The sequence below is a fragment of the Protopterus annectens genome, chromosome 4.part0, assembly GCF_019279795.1.
Source record: "Protopterus annectens isolate FY-2018-M chromosome 4.part0, PAN1.0, whole genome shotgun sequence".
In the NCBI taxonomy this organism is placed as follows: Eukaryota; Metazoa; Chordata; order Ceratodontiformes; family Protopteridae; genus Protopterus; species Protopterus annectens.
Genome location: NC_056733.1, coordinates 339,022,579 through 339,046,409, shown reverse-complemented (window position 1 = coordinate 339,046,409; position 23,831 = coordinate 339,022,579). Strand labels below are relative to the sequence as shown.

General features: G+C 40.4%; 1 protein-coding gene across 1 annotated transcript in view; it reads left to right on the top strand.

Moving 5' to 3' along the window:
* Window positions 1-23,831, top strand: part of LOC122799329 (oxysterol-binding protein 2-like) — a 1,737,477-nt gene that overhangs the window by 694 nt on the left and 1,712,952 nt on the right. The window lies entirely within an intron of this gene.

The following is a 23,831-nucleotide window of genomic DNA, read 5'->3' as shown; positions in this document are numbered from 1 at the left end:
TTAGCAGTGTTTCAAACTAGTTTAAAGGGAATTGCATGAGAGTTTTTGTTCTGCTGTGTGAGTGTTTAAGATCCTTCTGGGCATTTAATACCTGGTTGCAAGGACTTCCATAAAAGATGTGCATAATTAATTATTTATAACACTAAGTGTGCTTCTCTGTTGGTACTGGTGTTTCATTACAAACCTTGTTTTTGCCCTGGAGGGACAGCATAGCAGTATTCGTAAACTTCATTATGTGCAGCTAGGCTATTCTCTTTTAATAATATTAACCGTTATACTCTTTTTTCACCTTTTGATTTGACAGTTTTGATTCATTCAAAATCCTCTTCAGGACTGTTGCTGTGCTGTCGAAGAGAAGGGATATATAATTCCCGAGTTAGTTAACCCTGATGGATGTTAAATTAAATCACAAGTCATTCTTTAATGCAAACACTGTTTTGCTGATCAGCAAGACAAAGTAATAAGTGCAAACAATTTGGACATGATTTTCTGTGTAGTCAAGAAGTATTATGTCATTTTTTTGTTTTTATTTTTCTGTGTAGGACATAAAAAAATTAAAATGAATAGTTTTGAGACTGACTTGCTGAAGACCGTCTTGAGGATTTGATTTTGGTATAAAGTCACACTCCAAAAATTATTTGTCAGGGTCTTCCATCTTTCAACACTATCCTGCCAGTTTGCTGCTGCTTTAATATTTACAAGGATGTTTTTTTTTTCCAAATCCATCTCTGTTGCTGGCTAGAGACTACCTCATTCTTCAGGCAGCTAGTGTAATGTTCACCTGGGTGTTTTACCCCTCCTGGCGGGAGTCTGACTTAGGGACTTCTGCAGGAAGAAAACAAGCCTGGAAAACAGCAGTGCTGTTACAGAAGGAGGCTAAGTGAATAGATTATGACCCTGACCCCCCGACCCCATGTTCTGGTACCATGCTTGGAAGCTGAGAAGCTGTAAAGCATGCTTTCTGGGAGCTGCCTTACCTAACTTGTTTGCTTAGTCAGCCTGGCTACCGTTCACTGTGTTTTAACCTCTGCTAGTTGTGGAGGACTAGCTTGGCCCCACCCACACATCATCCCTCACCCTTCTAGACAAGTAGGCTTATTTCCTTTCTCTCTGCCAACTCCACAGGTGCCTGAGATGCTAATTGAACTTACTTCACCTGGGTTGTAGTCAATTGTCTGTTTCTATACACCAGTGGGGCTAGTGTACTTCAGGATGTAAAGCATCATGGAAAATCATCACTTAGGATGGTTAAAGACATTCATTGTTAAGGAAGTGTTATTGTATCAGGTTACATGTACTTAATAAACTTTGGACTCATCCAAATGGATTACTGAATGCAGTATATACTTAAGTATGATATTAGTTAGTTATTCATTGTTTACTATGTAGACCTATATAAACTGTTTTAATGTAGAGCTGGGAAAGTAAGGCATTGTGCAGAATTATGTAGATGAATCGTCTAGACAGTGGCTGTGCTATGAAAGTGTAACATAGGTTAGAGGCAGGATAGCAGGCCATGCACAGAACAGAAGGTTATCCTGTTACCTAAAGCACTAAAGTCTTCTGATCTACTGATGCTTGAACCCTGAAATGGTTTCATGAAATAATGTTGTGGAATCTGTAGTGGAAAGATAAAGAAGGCAGTAGCATTAAGCCATGTACTTAAAATGTATATATTTGGGTATATTTAAAATAATCTAAACAAAATAGTATCAAGAGAAAAATATCAAAATTGAAAAATATGTAAACACAAAATATCGAAAATATCTAACCACATCCCAAACCAGTGTTTGTGCAGTGGAGCAAGACATTCTGTACTCCCACAGCCCCCTACTAAATATATAAACCAGCTCTGAAGTTGAACAACAGTGAGAGACGGGCACAAACCCTTTACCAGTCAACTTCTCATTTATTCAAAGCTGGTATGAGATTACCTGTCATATGCAGTCAGATATAACCTCTGTTGAGTTGTGTTGCATTTGAACCTGCTGAGCTTGACTTAACACATTAGGATGTGATTAAATTGTGGTTATGTTACCAGAAAGGTAGCCCGTATAAGTTAGGGAGTGCAGGGGTAAAGCCCCCTCAGTACAGCAGCATTGCTTGATGGTAATGTTTGTCATTATAGTGCTAGAGAAAGTTTAAATATGTCTAGGTAAGTAGTTTTCAGGGTGAGTGTATTGTTTTGCAAAAGTTGAAGGATGCATCTAAACATAAAAGCTGTCAGTTTATGTTTACACGTGCATCACTGATTGGTTGAAGTTTGTTATGAGTATCAGTGGATCATGGGATGGGTAAGGCCAATCTAACATTAAGTGGGATAGGTTAATTCAAACACCAGAAGGGAAATTGTGCTTAAAATGACCTGCAAAGGCAGCTAGCCTAGTACTTATATATGAACCTGTGGTGTATTATGTCGTGCTTTGGTGATGTAAAAGTCTGTGTTCTTATGCAATCATTATAGTTTCAGTGTTTTGCAGAGACGATTACTTATCTATATTGAAGTGAAGGTCTGTAGTTAAGAAGCTGAACAGTCATGGTATAATCATATAATCAGACAATCATAAGGCCTTCTTCACATATGTCTGCAACCTCAAAGGAATCACCCAGATCTGTTCAGAACTGGTGGTCAATGACACCACATATACAAATGTCGTAGATATAACAACTTCACCCCTCTGTCCACCCCATCAGTAAGTCAGGACATCCCCAGTACTTGCCCCCTTTCCCTTACATCTAGGGAGCAGGTCATCAATTTGCTCTCTCAAAGGCAAAAAATACAGCCTCCATGGGACCCGATAACATCCCAGGCTGCATCCTACATGAATTCAGGCAGGAACTTGCAGCACCATTCGGCACCCTATTCAACCAAAGCCTGAGGAAATTATAGTCCCATCAGCCTAGCTAGCCTAATCTGCAAGGCCATGGAACAGATTATCATGGACCTCATTAACAAGGATATTGAAGACCTCCAAACACTCGATCCTACACAGCTTGGCTTCATCAAGGGGCGGTCATGTCTGCTAAATTTGGTCAACCTCTTTGAGGCAGTCAGCAAAGCCATGCACGAGGGGAAGACGGTGCACACCACCTACCTTGACCTGGCCAAAGACTTTGACACTGTTCTCCACTTCGGCATAATAGATAAATTCTCTTAACTAGGCATCAGTCCATGTGTTTCCAGATGTGTAGCAAGCTGAATCACTGATAGAACCCACCTAGTCAAAATAGGGGAAGCCACCTCAAGCAGTAGACCTGTAACAAGAAGCATACCCCAGGGTTCAGTCTTACGGCCTCTGTTCTTTGGGATATACTATTCTTAGGTGCAGGCCAAAACCAGTGGGCTATGGCTGACCAAGTCTGCAGATGACTGCAAGCTGGGTGCTGTCATCAATTCCCCTAGTGATGTGAACATCCTCCAAGAGGGTCTCACTTAGACAGATGATTGGTGCCAGAAACATGGCCTCAAGCTGAATACCAAAAAATGCATCATCATCCCCTTTGGGGAGCGTGACGTCCCCACAAATTATCACATTCATAACAACATCCTAAGCACGCAGTTAGTTGTGAGGGATTTGGGCACCCAGGTCAGTAGTAACCTGACTTTTGACCACCATGTTGCTTCAGTTGTATGGAAAGCCTTCTACATGGCCCACCTCATAAGTAAGGATATCTCATCCAGGGACAAGAAGGTCATAACATCCCTGTATTCTTCCTTTATAAGGCCCATTATAGAGTACAACGGCTCTTTCAATGTGTACCATGCAAAGCACATGCAGCAGCTGGAGAGACCACATAGTTTCCTCATCAGGAGAATCCAGGGCCTCAACCATCTACCATACACAGATAGGCTAAAAGCCCTATCCCTCTACTCAGTTTCATACAGACTCCTCAGAGGTGACCTCTGTGTGGCACACAAGGTGATCACGGACCCCACCTTGATAGGACTGCTGCACATCCGCAAGTCAAGCTCCACTCAAGTAACTTGCATGCAAGGCCTCAACCTGGTCTGTGACATCAACAAGACTTGTTGGCAGGACAGATTTGTATCCCAGAGATTCCCCCATCTATGGAATAGACTACCTCTCTACATCAAACAAAGTACCTCTTTACCCCATTTTAAGCACAACTTGGATAACTGGATGTGAAACATAAAATATACCCTTGAGATTCCACCCCTGTCCTTGCTGGACAGGGGCATTGGGTGCTGATTTGTCTAAACATGGGCTAAACTCTTGGCTGGGCTTATAAGGGATCAGGCCCAATAGCCTGGTAACCTCCTATGATATACACACACACACACACACACACACACACACACACACATGCCACGCGCGTGCGCACACACACATGTGACACAAACACACACACACACACACACATATATATATATATATATATATATATATATATATATATATATATATATATATACACACACACACCTACCGACATCCACATATCTATACATAAGTATATCTCTAGAGAGAGAGATTTTTAAAGTGTACTTAATACCCTTATATGGATCATTTTTGCATTAGAACTTTATTCTGGTTTATTGTATATAAATCAAAGTGTCCATATACTAGGAGTATTGCCTTTTTATTCATGCTCACTCATGTCTTGCTATCTTTTCTGGATAGCTTGTTGTTTGAAAGGTCCATGTGAACAAACTCAGTTGTTTGTTAGAAACTTAGATATATATATATATATATATATATATATATATATATATATATATATTATTAATATATATATATATATATATATATATATAAAAAACATTTGTGAACATGTTAAATATGCGTTAGTAAACAGAACTGCTTCCTTTGTCATTATTGTATATAATATATATCTTGGAAGCAGCAGTTGCATTATGTTAATTTAATGTACCTTGACTGTAATCTATTTTAAGTTCTAAATGAGCTATGCGATAGTTCTTTTAATGCATTTTATTTTACAGGAAGTTAATCCAAGGTTTTTACTGCAGGAATACTATACTGTCCATAATGTTGAAGCTGTAACTCATAATTTGTAGACTTGTGTTCGTTTTTCCTGTATCTACTTTGTCTCTCTAATTCTGCTTTGGGCATGCTGAAGTAGATGGAATGACGGGCTAAGCGTTGTTTATTGGTATTCACTGTGCATAGTTTAACTGGTGACCAGATTATAGCTGCTGTGGTAAGGATTCTTATATTAACTTAATTACGCAACCTATATCCTGTAGTTGATAGGATTTTATTGCTTTACTGCTTAGTCAAAATTAAGAACTGTCTGATATTTTTAATCTTAGCTTTATATGTATTGTAGCTTCTTTTGTGCTAGTTCTGCAGCTCTTTAAACAGAATATCTATCTCACATTACACGACTTGAGCTCAGTATGGTAATTTCCTAACTCTCTCCTTCTAACCTGTTCCTTCCTATTTTTTTTTTCTTTTTCCTTAGTTCTGCTACCCCCCTCAGCTCTACACTACATGGTGCCCCCTGGATGATTTTAAACATTCAGGGATTCCAAAAAAAAAACACCTGAAAGCTCACTGCAAAACTTGCTAAAACCCTTTGTAAATAAGAAAATGTGTATAAACTTTTTTTTCCCTATTAATCGGCTATTCAATATGCAGTGTTTTTTGTCTTGAATAGTTGCTTTAATATTATGTATTTTTTTACACTTGTAAGCTATATGCTGTGCACCCCCCCCCCGAGTGCGGCTATCCCTCTCTCAGCTTAATTTAATTAAGAATTGTACTTGCAGCAGTTTCTGATTCCACTGTGCTTAGTTAAGGAGGAGTACAGAATTACCTTAAGCTTATATTCTTTAATGCTGTGTATGTAACCTGATCCCAGTATTCTGTTCACAGTAATTTACTGGCCCCTTAACAAGCATTTTACATAGATTTGCTGCTGTCTCACTGATATTTTTTTCTGAATACTTACCTGAAGATTCTTGGTCTCTGAGGTGCCCTGCAACTCCGTTTGAACTCCGGGCTCACTTCGCTCCCCTACCCCAAATACCACCCACCCCCACTACCTCTAAATTTAAACCTATCCAGACCACACCCCTTCCTCTGATAGCTCCACCCTCCTCATCCATTCACGCCATCTCTCAACATATTTCTATTAATATTACTCTAGCATCCTATCTACATATACCCCTAATCATATTATCCCTCATAACTCCACCTATTCAAGCCAGACCAATATTTCAGTATTCTAATTACAAATAACAATGTCTTACCGATGTTCAATACTATCCAGCCTACTCATCACATTTTACCTTCTCACATGCTACCAAAATCAAAAAATTACCATAATTCACTCCCCAACCAACCCATACTCTACCCTTCCACAAAACCCAACAACTAATTATATAATTACTCCACAAATATACAACTACTCATCTACTGATTTTTTCTCATATAAATCTGTTCAGTCAAATAATATGCCAAACCCATGTCCCAAGTATACTAAACTATTCCTAATCAGCTCACTACAGATAAAACAAAGTGGAGCTATACACCCCAACTCAGGCCTTCTCCCCACACTACATAATCTCCTAAGCTCTAACATCCTACTTGCCTCAAACTTCACATTACCAACTCAGATGTCCTCATCATGAATATGAACCTTAGAAGCATTTTGAATAAAATCTCCAAGTTTCATGCTACCCTTATCCAATATAGATCTGATATAGCTATACTACCAGAAACCTGTTTAAAGCCACACATACAAGACACAGAGATACTAGCCCATGGTTACAACATCCATAGGCTGAACAGAATTCACAAGAAGGGTGGGGGATGGCCATAATCTGTAAGGATAACCTTAAACTGAAAAGACTACCTTGTAACCACCCAGCCCCCCCCCCCCCAACATTTTGAAATCTTAATCTCACACCTCCAAATTAGCTCTAACAAAAACATAATTATCATAGCAGTCTACATCCCCCTGGGAATAACCCAAACTCCATCAAAGACCTCCTTTACTGGTGTTCATTAACATATAAGCAGGAAACCATAATAATGGGAGATTTCAACCATGATTGGGCTACCCGCATACACAAGAATCCATCCAGTTTCATAGATCTATATAGGTGCTGCCAAATGATACAAACTCCAACCAGGACTGACAAACACAGTAATAAACAGTCTATACTAAATTGGTCCCTTATAAATACACCATCCCACTACTATCAGTCAGGCTGTCTCCCAGACGTTCTAAGCGATCACAGACTAACCTACCTAATTCAACGTTTTCATCCTTCCAGAAATATTGCTTATAAATATATGTACAATAACAGAAAATTCTTACCTGAAGTATTTAAAACCCTTTTGCAAAAATGTGACTGGTCTCCACTTAGACACCTCCATCCTGACATGGATTTCCAATACTTTAATGCTAAATTTATCAATATCCTAAATCAGCTAGCTCCTCTCAGAAAAAATTGTACTAAATCCAAACCTACTCCTTGGCTCACAAAAGAAAACAAAAAACTCATTTAACAAAGAGATAGAGCTTGGTATCATTATCATGACACAAAAATTGAAACATGACTACACAAGTATGGACATCTCAGTAATCTAGCTAAAAAACAAATTAAACATGACAAAAAAGTATACTACTCTACCACTCAAATTAAACATCAGAATAACCCACAAAAATTCTGGCAAACCATTAACTGCCAGCTGAATCCTGGACACACCACAACCCCTGCTCCAACCTCTACCAACGTTGCTGATAGTATCGTTTCACAGTTCAACTCTTACTTTATCAACTCTCTCCAATCATTCATAAAAAACAACATTAATACCCCTCTATCATTATCTACTCATACTTTAGATTTGCTAAAGTCCTTCTCAGTTAAGCCTATACAAACCAGCACCAGCAAACACTTCTTTCTAAACTTAATCTCACAACCCTTACTGCAGATCAGCTTCCCAGTGACTATCTGAAAATTGCATCAGACGTGATTACCTTCCCCATTTCTATCCTTATTAACTGGTCTATTAAAGAACAATACATCCCAAAACTCTGAAAAACCTCTCATATAATCCCGCTGCAAAAGGTGGGACATCCACTGAACTCAGCAACTTTAGGCCCATAGCTATTATCCTTGAAAAATTTGTTCACACACAACTATTACAGTATCTACTACATAATAACCTACTATCCCCTTCCCAACATGATTTTAGGCCTAAACATAGCACCACTACAGCCCTCATTATTTTCATTAATTCAATTAACCAGCTCAGAAACAATGGTCACCATGTCTCCTCTATCTTTCTGGATGTGTGAAAAACTTTTGACACAGTTTTCCAGTAGGTACTTCTCAACAAATTAGCCTCCCTAATCTATCTAATTCCACCCTGTTATGGTTTCTTAACTATTTATCAGACTGCCAACAAGCAGTGAAATAGAATAATAAAATAATGAACTGTCACCCCTGCTGTCTAAGTCGGCGTACCCCAAGGGTCAGTACTTGATCCACTATGATTCTCTATATTCACAAATAAGGATATGTTACTTATGCCCAGTATTCTTTTAGTGAAGAACTTCTGTGGATGTTCCAGTTTTTGGATGTGCTTGGTTAGGCACATACCAAAGGGGGCATTGTACTCAGTGACTGCCTTGCCCCTAGATGCCATATCTTTGTTTATAAGTTGTGCAACATAGAATGATTTCCTCACTACTGTAGACATGTGATGGTCAAAGGCTGTATGTGTCCCCAAGTCCCTGACTACTTTGTCAGCTCTGAGGAGTGTGTTGTGAATATGACAGTTACCAGGGTGGATGATTCCCCAAAGGATACTGTTATGCATCTCTTGACATTTAGTTTTAGTCTGTGGCTCTGACAACAGTTATTTGTTTGTGCCAGCCCTTCCTGGAGTACATTTGTGTTGGTAGGGGATTCTATGACTGCTCCTAGTCTGCAATCATCTGCAAATTTAGTCAGCCAAAGGCCACTGACAGTGGTTTTGACTTCAGAGAAGTGAATGCCAAAAAGGAGCATTCCCAGGACTGATCCCCGAGGGACTTCACTTCTGACTGGCCTCTGTGTAGAGGAGGACTCCCAATTCTAAATTCCTGAGTTCTGTCTGTGAACTGGCTGGCTATCTAACGGGTGACATAAGTGTTTATATCTAACATTTTGGGTTTGTCAACAATGCCCAAGTGGGGGATTGTGTGAAATGCCTTGGTCAGGTCAAGGTAGGCAGTGTAAACCATTTTGCCCTCATCCATTGCTTTGGTAACCTTCTCAAAGAAGTCCAAAAAGTTGAGTAGACATGACTTGCCCTAGACAAAGCCAAATTGGGTTGAGTCCAGTGTTTGGAGGTTTCCTGTGTCATTATTGATCATTTCCATAATAATTATTTCCATAAGAGACTAGTGAGACTCATGAATCTGTAGTTTCTAGGGTCTGTAGATGGCTGACTTTTGTGCAGAGGGATGACTGTTGCTGTTCTCCATTTGTGAGGCACAAAGTCTGTTTGGAGGCTGCATTTAAACAGCAATTCCGGATAAGTCATGTTTCATGCTATTTAGAGCCATTGCTGTCTCCACAGGCTTAGTCAGTGCCTCAGCCAACAGGGGATGACTCTGTAGTGACCATTAGTCATGAGACCCTTTGTTTTCCTCACCAGCTTCCTATGGTGTAGTCCTTTCAGCCAACATGAACCAGGGGTCAGCCACTTCCTCTTCAGCTGTTCTAGTGTCCAAATGGGGCATGGGAAAACCATCTTTTCTGGGGCAAGAGACACACTTGGGGATGCAGCTCAATGTAGCCAGCAAAAGAGACCTCTTGATGAGCCAGAAGAACCGTATCTAAGTCAATCATCAGCTACACCTGTAAAAAAAACAAAAAAAAACAAAAGGTTAACATTGTTCATCTGAAGACATGGTATCTGCTAGAAAAGATGATTTTCTTACCTTAGCTAAGAATTTGTTGCAGTCTGTTAATTCTAGTGCTCAGAAGTCTTTAGCTGAAATCAGGAGAAATATTTCTTTGGAAGGATGTAACAGGATTCTGAGTATAGACAGGGACAAGATATCTTATCTTGTAGATCCCCAAGGCCAGTTCTCTTATTCAGAGGAAACATGGTCCTCACAATCTCCTTTATAGGAATTTTCTTTTTCTGAGAATATAGCCAGGATGAATGAGGTTTTTTATGGAACAAATGGATGTACTCTCTGAACTGAGGAGATATTATGATATGTTACATGTAGATACGCCTAATTCCACCCTCATTTCTCCATTAATGACAGCCTTGGAAGATGCATTTAATGCTGTCTTGCCCCAAAACAGATTGGCTTTATAAAGTCTCAGACTAAGAAGCATTTGTTTTCCCATATGAGGTGTGACCCTGTGACATTATCCAGATCTTCACCAGCTGGGAACCGGCTCTTACTGTCCTCCCACCCTTCCCTTTGGACAAGGAAGGAAGGAAAGCTATTAGATTTGGTAAGATAATGTTTTTTCTTCCACTTTGGCATATAGATTTCTTAACTGTCAGACTCATGTGGAAGTTTATGCTGTCTTGTACAGTTTGAGGGAATTATCTACCACAGTTCCAACTGAAGGTAGTGCCTGTCTGAATTCTATTGTTTCTACCATTTCTCAGGTTTAAATACGTTTCTTAAGGAGTGTGTATGATTGTGAAGACACTGTGTCTAGAGTCATGGCTACTGCTACAGTATCAAGGAGCTGTACCTGGGTTCATAATCAAAGGTTTTCTGATGAGGTGAAATCTGAAAGTTTAAGTTCAGGTTTGGATAAGGAGGTTTTGTTTGGCCTATCCACTGCTCAGGTCCTCAAACAAATTGATGACAGAGGTAGATTAATATTTCCAAGATTTTTCAGCAGCCCCCCCCAAACAAATCCCCCAGATCTTCTTTCCTTTCTAATAAACAAAACAGTCGCTGCCTTTTCAAGCCAAGCAGGGAACCAAAAAGGAAATAACAAGATAGGAACAACAGGAAACTGGGATCTTTTCCAAAAAGGGGACATTCTACTACTTCAAAATGACTATAGCAACATTATTTCCTAATTCCCACCCCTTCTGCCTCATCTCTCAAACTCAGGCTCAGAAACTGGCTTTGTACATTCCTCTTTGGTAACAGATTGTTTCAAACTCTTGGGTGTTAAAAGTGGTTCAGAAGGGATACAGTTGGCACTGGATATAAATACCTGCTTTCAGGGGAGTTCCTCCTCATCCTCTTAACAAAACAGAATTTGTTCCTCAGGCATTTACTCACCCTAGGAGTCATAGAATCGGTGCCATTACATCATATGGGCAAAGGCTTCTGTTCCCAAATGTTTCTGGTAGCAAGAAAGAGTCTTCAGTTCTAGTTCTTTTTTTGTATATGAAAGTTTCAAAATTTAAGATGTGGACCCTTCAAAATTTGTTACCTCTCATTCAGTGTGGAAGCTTTATAGCAACATTAAATCTATAGTAAATGACTTCAGGAACTTTCTCAGGTTTTCTGTGTCTGAGTCACATTATCAGTTCTCTGTATTACCATTTGGGTTATCTACAGCTTCAGGGTTGTTTATACAAAGTGTCTAGCTCTTTAGAGATTGAATGGCATTCACATATTTCCCAGATGTCGAGTCATTACAATGGTTTTATTCTCTTAAGAGCAATCTGGGGTTCCAGATAAATCTTCAGAAATCCTCCTTGACCACGTCACACAGGATTGTGTTTCTAGACTGTCGTATAGACACCTTGCAACAAAAGTCCTTTTTGACACAGGAGAAGGTGGAAACATTCCTGAGCTTCTCACACCAGTCTCAGATTTCATCCAGACAGTTTCTCAGGATTTGGGGGCTTATGGCCTGTATTATTCTCATGATTATTCTTGCCAAGTTGCACATGAGAAATATTCAGTGGCTTCTACAAAACACTTGGACCCAACATTTGCATCCTCTGAAATTTCAGATTACAATCTTGGGCTTGGTAAAAAAGAAACTGCACTGGTGGAGACTACAGATACAAACAAATCCAAGTGTCCCCTTTTCTCCTTTTTCTCCACTTAATTTGTAATTACAAACACCTCAAATTTCACTTGAGGGACAGTTTCAATTGATGTAAAGGTTCAAAACTTTTGGAATTCCTCAGATAGACCAGGGCATGTCACTATCAAAGAAATCTGGACAGTGATCCATGCCTTAAAATCTTTAAATCATCTATCGTCCCCTGAGACCTCTTCAAGGAATTATAGAGAACACTACAGTGACGTAGTACATAAGGAAGGGAGGACCAGGTTGTACTCTCTGTGCAGGCTGGCTGTGATGGCTTGCGAGGTAGTTCTTTAGCACTCCTTAACCCTCAAAGCATCTTACATTCCATCAGAGCAAAACATAGTGACAGACAAGCTGTGCAGGAGGACCAGGACAGACCCTCACAAATGTAAATTGACCGAGAGGGTTTTCCAGGATTTGATCCAGTTTTTGGGAACACTTCAGGAAGATCTGTTTGCATCCTTTCAGATTAGGCAACTAAACAAATTCTGCATTAGAGCTCCTTGCAAGCAAGCTTGGCAAATGTACATTTTCAGTCCCTGTGGCTGGGAACTTTCCTTTATTCATTTTCAACCTTTCCACTGATATATAGGGTAATTACAAAGATTTGGAAGGCCTCTTCAAAAAATTGTTGTAGTCACTTCTAAAGTTACTCTGGCCAAATGGTTAACTGACTGCATACCTTTTGTCTGTAGGAAAAGAGGGTTGTCCTTACCTAAGCCCCAGAACTCCTTCCACAACTTCTGTGGCTGTATCCTCAGCTTTTTGATCAAGAGTTTTTATAGATGACAATTATGCAGCTGCCACTTAGTCCACTGCTCATACTTTTATTGCTCATTACAAACTGGATTTGGTTTCTAGGAACAGAGCTTCTTTTGTTTTTTTCAGTACTCCAAAATATCCTTTTATAAGGACCACCGAAGGTTCATCTAGTTGGAGACTCTGTCCCATCAGTTGATGAATGAATGAAATTGACAACATCAGATAAAAATGTTATGCACTCACCATAAAGTTACATCTGTGTTGTCCATTTTCATTCTTCCTCAACTTCCCACCCTCCTATCCCCCTTCTCTTTGCTTCTGAAGAGACCTAAGGGAGATCACTTTGGAAACTATTGTTCCTTGTTTGAGCTCCAGTTCTATTCTTTTAAACTATACCCTTTTAAGTCCTCTTAAGGTATTATTCATTGTCTACTGATCTGAGGTATATTAGGCTGGTGGGGCATTATGGGCGAAAGGAGGAGCTCGAGGGTTGGAGCCGAGGATCTGGACGAAGCAGCTGAGTCGGATCTGAGACCACATCAGTTCAGGAAGAATGAAAATGGATAACAGAGATGTAATGTTATGGTGAGTACATAACTTTTTTTTTTTTTTTTTTTACTTTTCATATAAAATTGTTGGTTAGTTCATGTTTTTGTCGTCCAAGATGAGTATACTCTGGGCAAGGAAGTCCTGAAGATTCTTCATTCTTACTGTTGATTTTCCCTCCATAGGACTGCCCAATCATCAGATAAAGTGAAGATGTGGGAGGTAGTCAGAGCTTTTGTAAGTTGGCTAGGCAAAGCATAACCCATATACCTTAAAGGCTACTACACTAGTTAGTGAACTTGTAGTGTTAAGGGTAAGTGCAATTTATACAGCTTTACATTCCCGCTTTAAAATAGAAAACTGGCTTCCTTGAAGTAAAACTAACAACAATTCAAACTAAAATCTCCAAGTGTGGAAGAAGAATCAAATATACGCTGTCAATGAAAACACCTGAAAAAATGAACTTTAATCTAAGAACCATGAACACTTTTGTCTTTTACTGAAGACGTCATCAGATAAAAATATTAATACAGTTCACCATTTTATACTTGAAATTCAGTCATGTGACGTCAGTTAATGTTTGTTCTAATTTTACTCTCTCTCTAAACAGCAAAACCACTGCTTAGCAAGTGTAAAATAATATCAGCCATTAACTTTTTTACAGTAACTTAATATGCTGCCATGAAAGGCGGACTCATGTTTTCAGCAAGCATTGCCTGTACGTTATTAGCACCCTGCTGGAGAATGTTTGTTCTCCAGTCTGAGTGGTAATATACAGGTTACCCACTCTTTAAAATATATTAAAGTAAGGGTGTGTGAAGCGCAGGAGTGTGCCCCACCTGTAGAAATTATAGTTTTTACCAGATTATCTTGAGTTTAAGATTTAACTCCACTTTTACATTGAATAATTTAGTTTTGATCATTTGGTTTTGTTTCTTTGGATTAGATATTCAAATTGTAGACATAATTCTGATGTGTTTGCATACATTTTTATTTAGCAAGATGTTTAGATTGTCTTCTCCTTGTCCTTGTGGTCACTACATAGTCATAAAGAAAGGTTTTTAGTATTCTGTTTTCTTTCTCCAGGACACATTTACTGGAGAAACTTTCCATAAAGTACTGTTTAAATAACAAGCACACAATAATGTTTTTAGGCTACTAATCATTCTATGCTAAATGCATGTACTTCTTTAAAACTGAGTATATTCCTTCATGTTGGATTAAGGGATCTTTTCGGAAAGTTATGTGTATGGAACTGGTTTGGGAATTTTCTAGTAAGAAACTGCAGTTTCAGGAGCTTTCCATTTGCTGGCATTAGAGTAGTCTCAGTGGAGTTTGCAGTAGTTTTAGGGGAGGGAGTTGGAGTGAAGCTCATCAAATTATGAGTGTAAGGCAGCCTTTACAAGGAAACTCTTTTTATAGAGTTTATGGATGCCCAAGATGATGTGTTTTGAATTGGGCAGAGATCTGGGCTCAGAAACTCTGCATTTGAAATTCAAAATTGAGTTTAACTGTGTATATCTTTATCAGAGAGAGATTTTTCACCCTGTTAAAAGTCTACCATTGGAAGCTTATTTCTGTCCATTAAATATATAAAGGATTTATTTTAATACTCCTGTTGTCCTTCCCTTTTTACTGCTCCTTCCTATCTGCCAGAAGATATCAAAATTTTCGTAATGATAAAAGGTGAAATCATATCTGATGATGAAAAACTGAAAGACAACTTCCTTACATTCCATTACTAGTCCAGTTTGTTCAGAATCCAAAAAATCAAATGTTAATAATACATTGTTGAGCATTTTAAACCCTTTTTCTGTGGAATACTGGAAAAGAGGTCAACTATATCAGTGGTCAAAAAAGTGTTTTTTAACATGAGTTTTTATTTCATATTATATACTATTTAAAAGAAATAATATAATTTATAATTCAAAAGACATGTTTGTTAAACAATATTTTTACAGTTATTTTATGTATTAGTAGGAATGAATAAGTTTTAAAACATGAGTTTGGGTTTAAAATTACACATTTTTTATGTTTTTTTTGTTATGTACCTTTAAGACATGATCAATTCTGACTTAATTATCTTGTTGATCTTGTTGAATTTATTAATTGCAGTTACATGGGTATATAAACTGGATACTGAACATGAGGTTCTTTGTACTCTGATGAATACTTTTACTCAAAGACGAACAGGTAATTGTGCGTTCTGTCAGCTTTAATCATAGGATCATAGGAGATTACTAGGCTATCGACTCATAGGTCATTTTAAGCTTAGCCATTTCAACCCAATGTAATACCGTAGCAGTACTAGTCAATACCCAAGATTGCATTTAGTGATGACTGCCCAAGTCCAGGAGGGCTGTAGGCACTAATTTAAGAATTTACGGTGACCCATTTACTCATCCATTTTCCTCTAGAACAGTGCTGTTTAGGTGCTCTGTTTCACATGAATTGGTAGCTTGTTTCAAAGATGTGACAGTCTTTGGGAGATAAATCTGTCCCTCCAGCTTGATCTATTTAAGTCAAAGGCCATATTTAAGTCACTGGAACGGGTGGCCCTAGACCCTTTTGATTTATGGATATGCAGTAAATTCATTAGGTTTGGGTCTTGGGTTGCTCTGTAGGCCAGGCATAAGTCTCCCTTAAGAAGTCTATATGATACAGAGTATAAGGACAGTGATTTTAGTCAGTCCATGTAAGGCACATACTGGAGACTCTTGATCTTCTTGGTTAGAAACCTTGAGGTCTCTCTAATTGCTGTAGGTGCTTAGTATGGTACATACCGAATGGGGAGTTATACTCAGTTATGGGACAGATAAGTGCCATGTATAGGGGAGTTATAACATCTTTTGCTCTCAAGGTGATGCCTTTACTAATCAAGTGAGCTACGTAGAAAGCTTTCCTTACAATGGTAGACATGTGGTGGTCGAAGTTAAGGTCAAGGTCAACCTGTGATCCCAGGTTCCTTACCACTTCATGGGTACTTAGGGTATTGTTATTGATTTGACAGTGTGAAGGGACATTGCTTGTAATGAAGGGAATGATGATGCATTAGCAATGCCTGAATGTGGGATTGTGTAGAAAGCCTTTGCCAAGTCGAGGTATATTGTGTGCACAGATTTGCCCTCATCAGTGGCCTTGGTCACACTTTCAAAGAGATCCACCAGATTTAACAGGCAGGATCTGCCCTTCATGAAGCCAAATTGGATAGGATCCAGGGTTTGGAGGTCACCTATGTCTTTATGTATGAGGTCCATAATGACACATTCCATGGACTTACAGATGAGGCTGGTCAGGCTTATGGGTATGTAATTCACCCAGGTCTGTTGCTAGGCCTCCTTTATAGGAGGGGCATAACTGTAGCTGTTCTCCATTCTGCAGAAACAAAGCCTGTGGTTAGGCTATGATTGAAAAGGGTACTTAGTGGTGATGCTAGTTCATGTTTTAGCCTGTTTAGAAGACAGCCCGGGATTTTATCTGGTCCCATAGAGGCTGTGCTCTTTGCCTTGGCCAGGGCTTTGAGGACCTGCTCTTAAGATGTGTAAGATGGGGGGGGGGGTTTGGGGGAGGGTTTGTTGTAAGTTAGGAGGAGATAAGAGAGTGAAATGTTCACCAAATCTGTCCGCTAGCAGGTTCACTTTCTCTGTGGGGTCATGTGTGTGATACCATTGGCCACCAGTTCTGCACATGCTTGGGCCCTACCCTTTAGGCTATGTACATAGCTATAAAAGGCCTTATGGTTATCCTTGGTAGTACTTGCTAGGTTTCTTTCAAAGGAGCTCTTGGAGAATTTGACAAGTTGTCTTATTTGCCTGTTAAGGTTGAGGAGAGTGCTTTTCCATTGTTGGGTTCTTGTCTTTGTTTTCTTGGACAGCAACATTTTGCATTTATTGTACAGTTTGTTGTTATGGAAGTCCACCATGGCAGCTTGATTTTACTTGGGGCTCTGGCTTTGATTCTCTCTGGTACAGCCAAGTTTATACACTTATGCAAGTGATTGTACAGGGCTTTAGTGTAAGCTCTGGCATAGTTAAAACTTTCAGCTTGGGGTGGGGCTTGGAACGCATTTATACCTTCAACTAGGAGGGTATAGTTTGCCTTGTTAAAGTTTTTTAGTCTGATTTCTCCCTTTGTGAGTTCTGGTGTTAATTTCAGTTCAAAGGTGACTGATGTATGGTCAGTTTTAACTAGTGAGGGTCCAATAAACATGATGTATACTTATAGTACAGAAAGGCAACAGACTGCAGCTGACTGATCGGTTGTTTTAAGAGTATATTCAGGGAGTTACTAGCAAAAGAATATAAGCAGGATTTTCTGATTGTGAAGCAGTTGTAAGTGATTTTGTGGAGAAACGCAATGTGATTACAACAGAGAATGGAGTAATGAGTAAAAGATTTATGATTGGTTTAAAAGGGAGTAACAACAGTTTTGAATGGAACTTTAGAGAATGAGCGAGTTTTACAAGAACTAGATGGAATGGTTGCTAGTATGGGGAAAAGGTATAAAAAGTTGTATCAAGACTGATGTTATGTTGTTGTATCTCACCTTCATTCTTACTGGTTGGGTTTGGAACCGACTCGGCTGTATACTAAAGCTCGAGGTCTTCCACTAGCTCGTGGCTGTATCCCTATCCCATCATGCTCTAGTGAAGCTCCCCAGATTTCGTTCACCGCTAAACAGATCAGGTGCTTCCATTTGGCTCAGGCTAAGTGATAAAACTTTTACTTATTATTTGAGAAATTTATTCTTCTCCGTATTGTAAATTTAGTGATTAGTGTTTCCTTACCTTTTCAGTTTAGGAAAGTTTGTTGCTGTGTTTTTTGCTTCAGGCCGTCGTTTTATCTTGTTCATCCCCTATCCCGGTTTAAAATTTCTATCCTACAAGCCCGTTTTTAGTTAGAGGGCTTTCTGCTGTTGTTGTTGTTTTTATATTTTGAGTTGATAAATAGTTTAAAAAAAAAAAACAGTGACAGTCCATTTAAGTTAGAGGGCTCCTGCTGCCAGTTTTAATTAGAGGGCTTTCTCATTTCTTCCCCTTCCTTGTTTATAGAGCAGATTTGTTTAACTTAGAGAACTGCTCTTGTTTGTTGAAGTGTTCTCTAATTAAAAAAATAATATATATGTATATATTACCTTTTCATAGTGTGTTTTGCTAGAGTGTTAAGTTTGCTGTTGCTGTTAACTTGCTCTAGTTGTGGTGGACTGTGATTTTTTTTGAATATGTCCAAGGAACATAAGGGATCTAAGCCTTCTGGCTTCAAAAAATGTGGTAAATGCAGTCAAATTATGTCTTTAACATATGCCCATACTGTTTGTGTCTACTGACTAGGAGAAGTGTATTTACCAGAGTCATGTTCAATATGCCATTCTTTCAGCTCCAGAGTACTACTTGAAAGAAAAAATAAACTGATAGTGAGAGGATTGCCAAAGTCCCCCTTCCAAGAAGCTATAGAAGAAGGTCCGGGTACTTCGAAATCAGCTAAATCACCATCTACAAAATCTGACAAATCCACCAAGAGATAATCTCCCTCTTCAGGACAATCGGAGCCAGCAAAAAAATTAAGTAAAGTGGAATCCCCAGCTGTGAAGACTACTGGACCTGCAAAATCTTCTACATTGGCGCCAGTTGTTTCGGTGCCAATGGAGTTTGAACTACGGAGCTGGTCCCCAGAATTGGACCTGGTTATTCCTGTTCTAAGGTCCCCTATTTGCAAACAATTGGATCTCCTACTCTTTCCTCTCAAGTCCTCCAGGAGTCTTTCAGACAATGATTTGGATCGGGTGGTGCGTAGGCCTCTAAGGACACCGGTGCCAGCCAGACTCCTCTCAGCTGCAACCCAGAGGGATTCGGAGCCAGTCAATACTTCCCCATCAATATTGATTCCTCCTCCGACCCAACCCAGGACCTTGGAGCCGGAATGCCTGGAACTAATTGCTGTGGAGCCATCGATGCCAAGAACCATCCTGGGATCTTCGGACCTGACTTCTGCTCTGACATCCTCGGTTCCGTCTGAGGTGTCTAAGAGCCGATGCTCTCCGGTCATGTCGAGAGAGGGGAGTCGGATTGGACATTTGTCAGATCTGAACTTACCTCTCAGGGCTTTGGCGTGGATGAACTTGGCTCCTGCATCAGCTTTAGAGCCAACCCCCTTGGTTTCTGGGATCTCTTCTGGCTCTTCAGAGCTCAAGGTATTTTCGAATCCGGGGGGGCTTTGAGCTGATGAGGAGAGTGCTGTCTCCTCAGACAGCTCCACTCAAAGGTTCTGACATTCCTCCCCCTAAGGTACCGGCATCCATCTCTGCAGCACACTATCCACTGACCAGCAGAGACCCTAGGCTTTAGGGTACCCCCTCGGGTGAACCCCTCTCTTCCAAAACCTCTCCAGAATACCCTTCTGAAGAGGTACCTTGTAAGAGCCTCTGCAAGAGGAAGCATTTAGACTCCCCAGAGGAGTCAGTCACCTCTGATACAGACCTCGATGAGTCGATAGGGTCCCCACGGTCACCCTCTGAGGATGCCTCCTTTGCAGACATCCTAGAAATCCTTAAGCAGAGAGGTGGCTGGAAGCCCATCAACCCTTCTGATGAGGAGTCTGTTAACCTGTAGGCTTTTTCGTTTCACCCTTCAGCCACTTGGGTGTCTCTGCCTTTTGACAAACTTATGGAACTAGTTAGTCGAAAGGCATGGGAGTCTCCAGACGCAGTGGATCCTTCCCCTCGGAGGCCAAATAAGTTCATCACAGCCCCTTCTGATAAAGATTTCCTGACAAAGGGTGTCCCTGTAAATGCTATGTTAGTGGCAGCAGCCACTAAAAAGGAAATTTCTGAAACATTCTCATCTGTCCATCCGCTGAACTAGGAGTCTCTTACAATGGATAGATATGGGAAGCGCATGTTTTCTTCAGCGACCTTTGCACTCAGATCACTGAATTATCTGATGCATTTTACAAGGCTACAAAGAGATCTCCTAAAGGAGCTAGGAGATACTCTCCAAGGTACAGTAGCTGCAGGGGTATTGGAGGTTTCTTCTCAGCTCTCCACCTTAAACTCTGTGGTCAACTCCTCCATGAGGCTCATTTCTTATGCAGCAGATGGAGCGAGCAGAGCAGCGGGTTCGGGAATTTCCCTAAGGAGACATTCCTGGATGCACTTGTGTGACTTTGCGGAACCTTTTAAGTCTTCCTTTATTAATTCCCCTTTCAATGGCTCATCCTTGTTCAGGCTGAAAGTCAAGGAAACACTAACCATGTGTGAACAAGAAGGAAAAACTTTCTTTGCCATAGGAGTCTATTTTTCCATACCTTCTAGATCTTATCCAAAAGGCCAGAAGGGAGGAAGATGTGGTTATGTAAATCCAAGAAAGTTTTTCAGGACACACGTGGTGACTCTTCCCCTAGGGGCAGAGGGGGAAGTATGATGGAAGGCGCCGTCCATGCAGCAGAGGGGGTCCACAAAGTCAGGGTGACAGGGATTCTTTCTGTGGTAGGCCCTTTTAGGGCTTTTGAAGGGAGGTCCATCTGTCCATCTCTGGAGGCAGTCGGGGATCGATTATCTTTGTACTTAGAAGCCTGGCTGGAAATAACAGAAGACAGGTGGGTACAAAGTATCATATCTAGAGGCTACTCAATACCCTTTTCCCTTCCCATCCCAAACATAAAAAACACCCCAGAAGTTCCACCCGGTCAAAGGGATCAAACAGCTCTAGAAATTCAAAAGTTGCTAGACAAAAAAGTCATCCAAAGAGTCCCCACAGACCAAATAGGATCTGGAATTTACTCAAGATTCTTTTTAGTGCCAAAAAGAACAGGGGACTGGTGGCCTATTTTGGATCTCAGCAAATTAAATGAATCAGTAAAAAATACCAAGTTTCGGATGGTAACACTGTAGTCAATTCTTCTCTTTCTGGAAAAAGACAATTGGATGTGTGCTGTAGACCTTCAGGATGCGTACTGCCACGTAGAGATGGACAGGCCGTCCGGGAGTCATATGCACTTCTGGCTGGGAGCCAGTCATTACCAATTTTGAGCTCTGCCCTTTGGTCTCACTACAGCCCTCAGAGTGTTCACCAACTGTATGGCAGTAGTCACAGCTCACCTGAGATGTCTAGGATTACGAGTGTTTCTGTATCTAGACGACTGGCTCCTAACTGCCACCACCAAGCATCTACTACTGCATACATGAGACACCACATTATTTCTCTGCTCTGACCTAGGAATCACAAAAAATTACAAAAAATCTCCCTTGTTGCCATCGCAACGTACAGTGTTTGTAGGAGCAGATCTAGACACAATAAACATGATGGCAGAACTTCCTACAGAAAGAGTTTTAGTTGTGAGACAGCAACTCTCAACCTTCTCTCCAAGATGAGAGTACAGGCAAGAACAGTTTTAAAAGTCTTGGGAACCATGGCGGCAGTGATAAGTTTAGTTCCATTAGCACGCATTCACATGAAAATTCTGCAGTGGCTACTATTCACTCAGTGATCATTGCAGGAAATACCCATGTCTCACCAAATTCTGTTAACAGAGTCCTGAAAGAAGGACCTTCGCTGGTGGCTTCACTCCAATCATGTGACATCAGGTCAACCTTTTCTTCCTCCACAGCCTGTGGCCACAGTGACCATGGACACCTCCCAGATAGGGTGGGGGGGCATTATCTGGGAAGGATAGTCCAAGGCATTTTGTTGGATCACAAGGCCCAATTGCACATCAGTATCCTAGAGATGAAAGCAGTGCTTTTGATGTTGCAGGCACTTAAGGACACTCTCTCCCACTGGAAACAATTGCAATAAAGACAGACAACATGTCGGTTGTCTGATACATAAACAAACAAGGAGGGATCACGTCCTATCCCCTTTGTCAAGAGGCCCTGAAAGTATGACAGTGGACGATCTCCTCCCAGCGCTTTCTGATAGCAACTCACATCACGGGGAAATCCAACATGATAGCAGACAAACTCAGCAGAGCAATTCTCATGCCTTAACGAGTGGTCCCTAAAACAAGAAGTAGCGGAGATGATCTTCCACAAATAGGGCCAGCCTTGCTGCGACCTTTTTGCCACATCCATGAATGCCAAATGCAACAGCTATTTTGCCCTGATCCTCCCTCTGGGGGAGTCACCAAGGGATACACTTGTACATGAATGAGCCTCGGGTCTCCTTTATGCCTTCCCTTCCTTTCCTCTGATACCCAAGGTTCTCCAGAGAGCCAACTCAGCAAGTTGATTCTTATTGCCCCATACTGGCCTCATCAGATTTGGTTCCCCTTCCTGTGGCCTCATCTTCAGTAGGAGCCGTGGGTTCTGGACCCAGTTCCAGACCTTATCACTCATACATCCCGAACCCTACACCCTTGCCTTCAAACCCACAAATTGACAGCTTGGCTGCTCTAATTCCAAATATAGCCAGGCTTCCTAACCTTCCTTCTTCTGTGAAAAATATCTTGATTTCTTCTCATAAGGCCTCAGCGAGAAAGTTATATATGAGTAAATGGAAAAGATTTTCTTCCAGGGCATTAAGTAAACACATTGACCTCTCTTTTGCTCCTGTAAGTTCTATTCTCGAATTTCTGGTGAAACTATTTAATGAAGGCACAGCTGCAGCTGCCATTCGTGTGCAATTAGCAGCAATATGTAATTTCCATATAAGTGATTTGGCCACAAATCTGATGTCTCACAGACTATGCAAAGCCTTCCTGAAGGTGACTAACCTGTTAAGACCACCCATATAAACCCCCTCTACCACCATGGGACCTAAACTTTGTTCTATCCTGTTTCATTCTTCCCCCCTTTGAACCTGCATCATCATATGATCTAAAATTTTTAACATGGAAAACAAGTATGCTGATTGCCATCACTTCTGCTAGAAAGGTTTCAGATATGCTTTTCCACGAAGATAGAGTATCCCAACAAACCCATCCTTCCTACCAAATTATGCTCGGAGTCTAAAGTCAATCCATAGAACTACCATTTATTCCCAACCATGGCAACAAGGCAGAATATATGCTTCACCAACTGGATGTACACAGACGGTTATGTTTCTACTTACATAGGACAAAAGACTTCAGGAAATCTGATCAATTATTTGTTTCACTTTCAGAAGCAAAGAAAGGTGCTTCTGTATCTAAGGTCACATTTCAAAATGGCTCTTAGATTGAATTACATTTATATATAATTCTAACAACAAAGGTCTTCCCTATAAAGTCAAGGGTCATTCGACGAGAGCCATAGCAACCTTTTCTGCCTTTTGCGCTAGGCTACCACTTGATACTATTTGTGCTGCTGCGACTTGGGCAAGGCCTCATACCTTTATCACAAATTACAAAGTAGATTTGTCCTCCAGGGCTAGGGCCTCCTTTGGGTCCACTGTTCTGAAGAATATACTCCTGTGAGCCACCCAGGAAATATGGTGCTAGGGACGCCGTCCCGACCACTAAGAATGAAGGTGAGATAGGACAACATAACATAAAAAAGTTATGTACTCACCATAAGATTTCATGTTTGTTGTTCA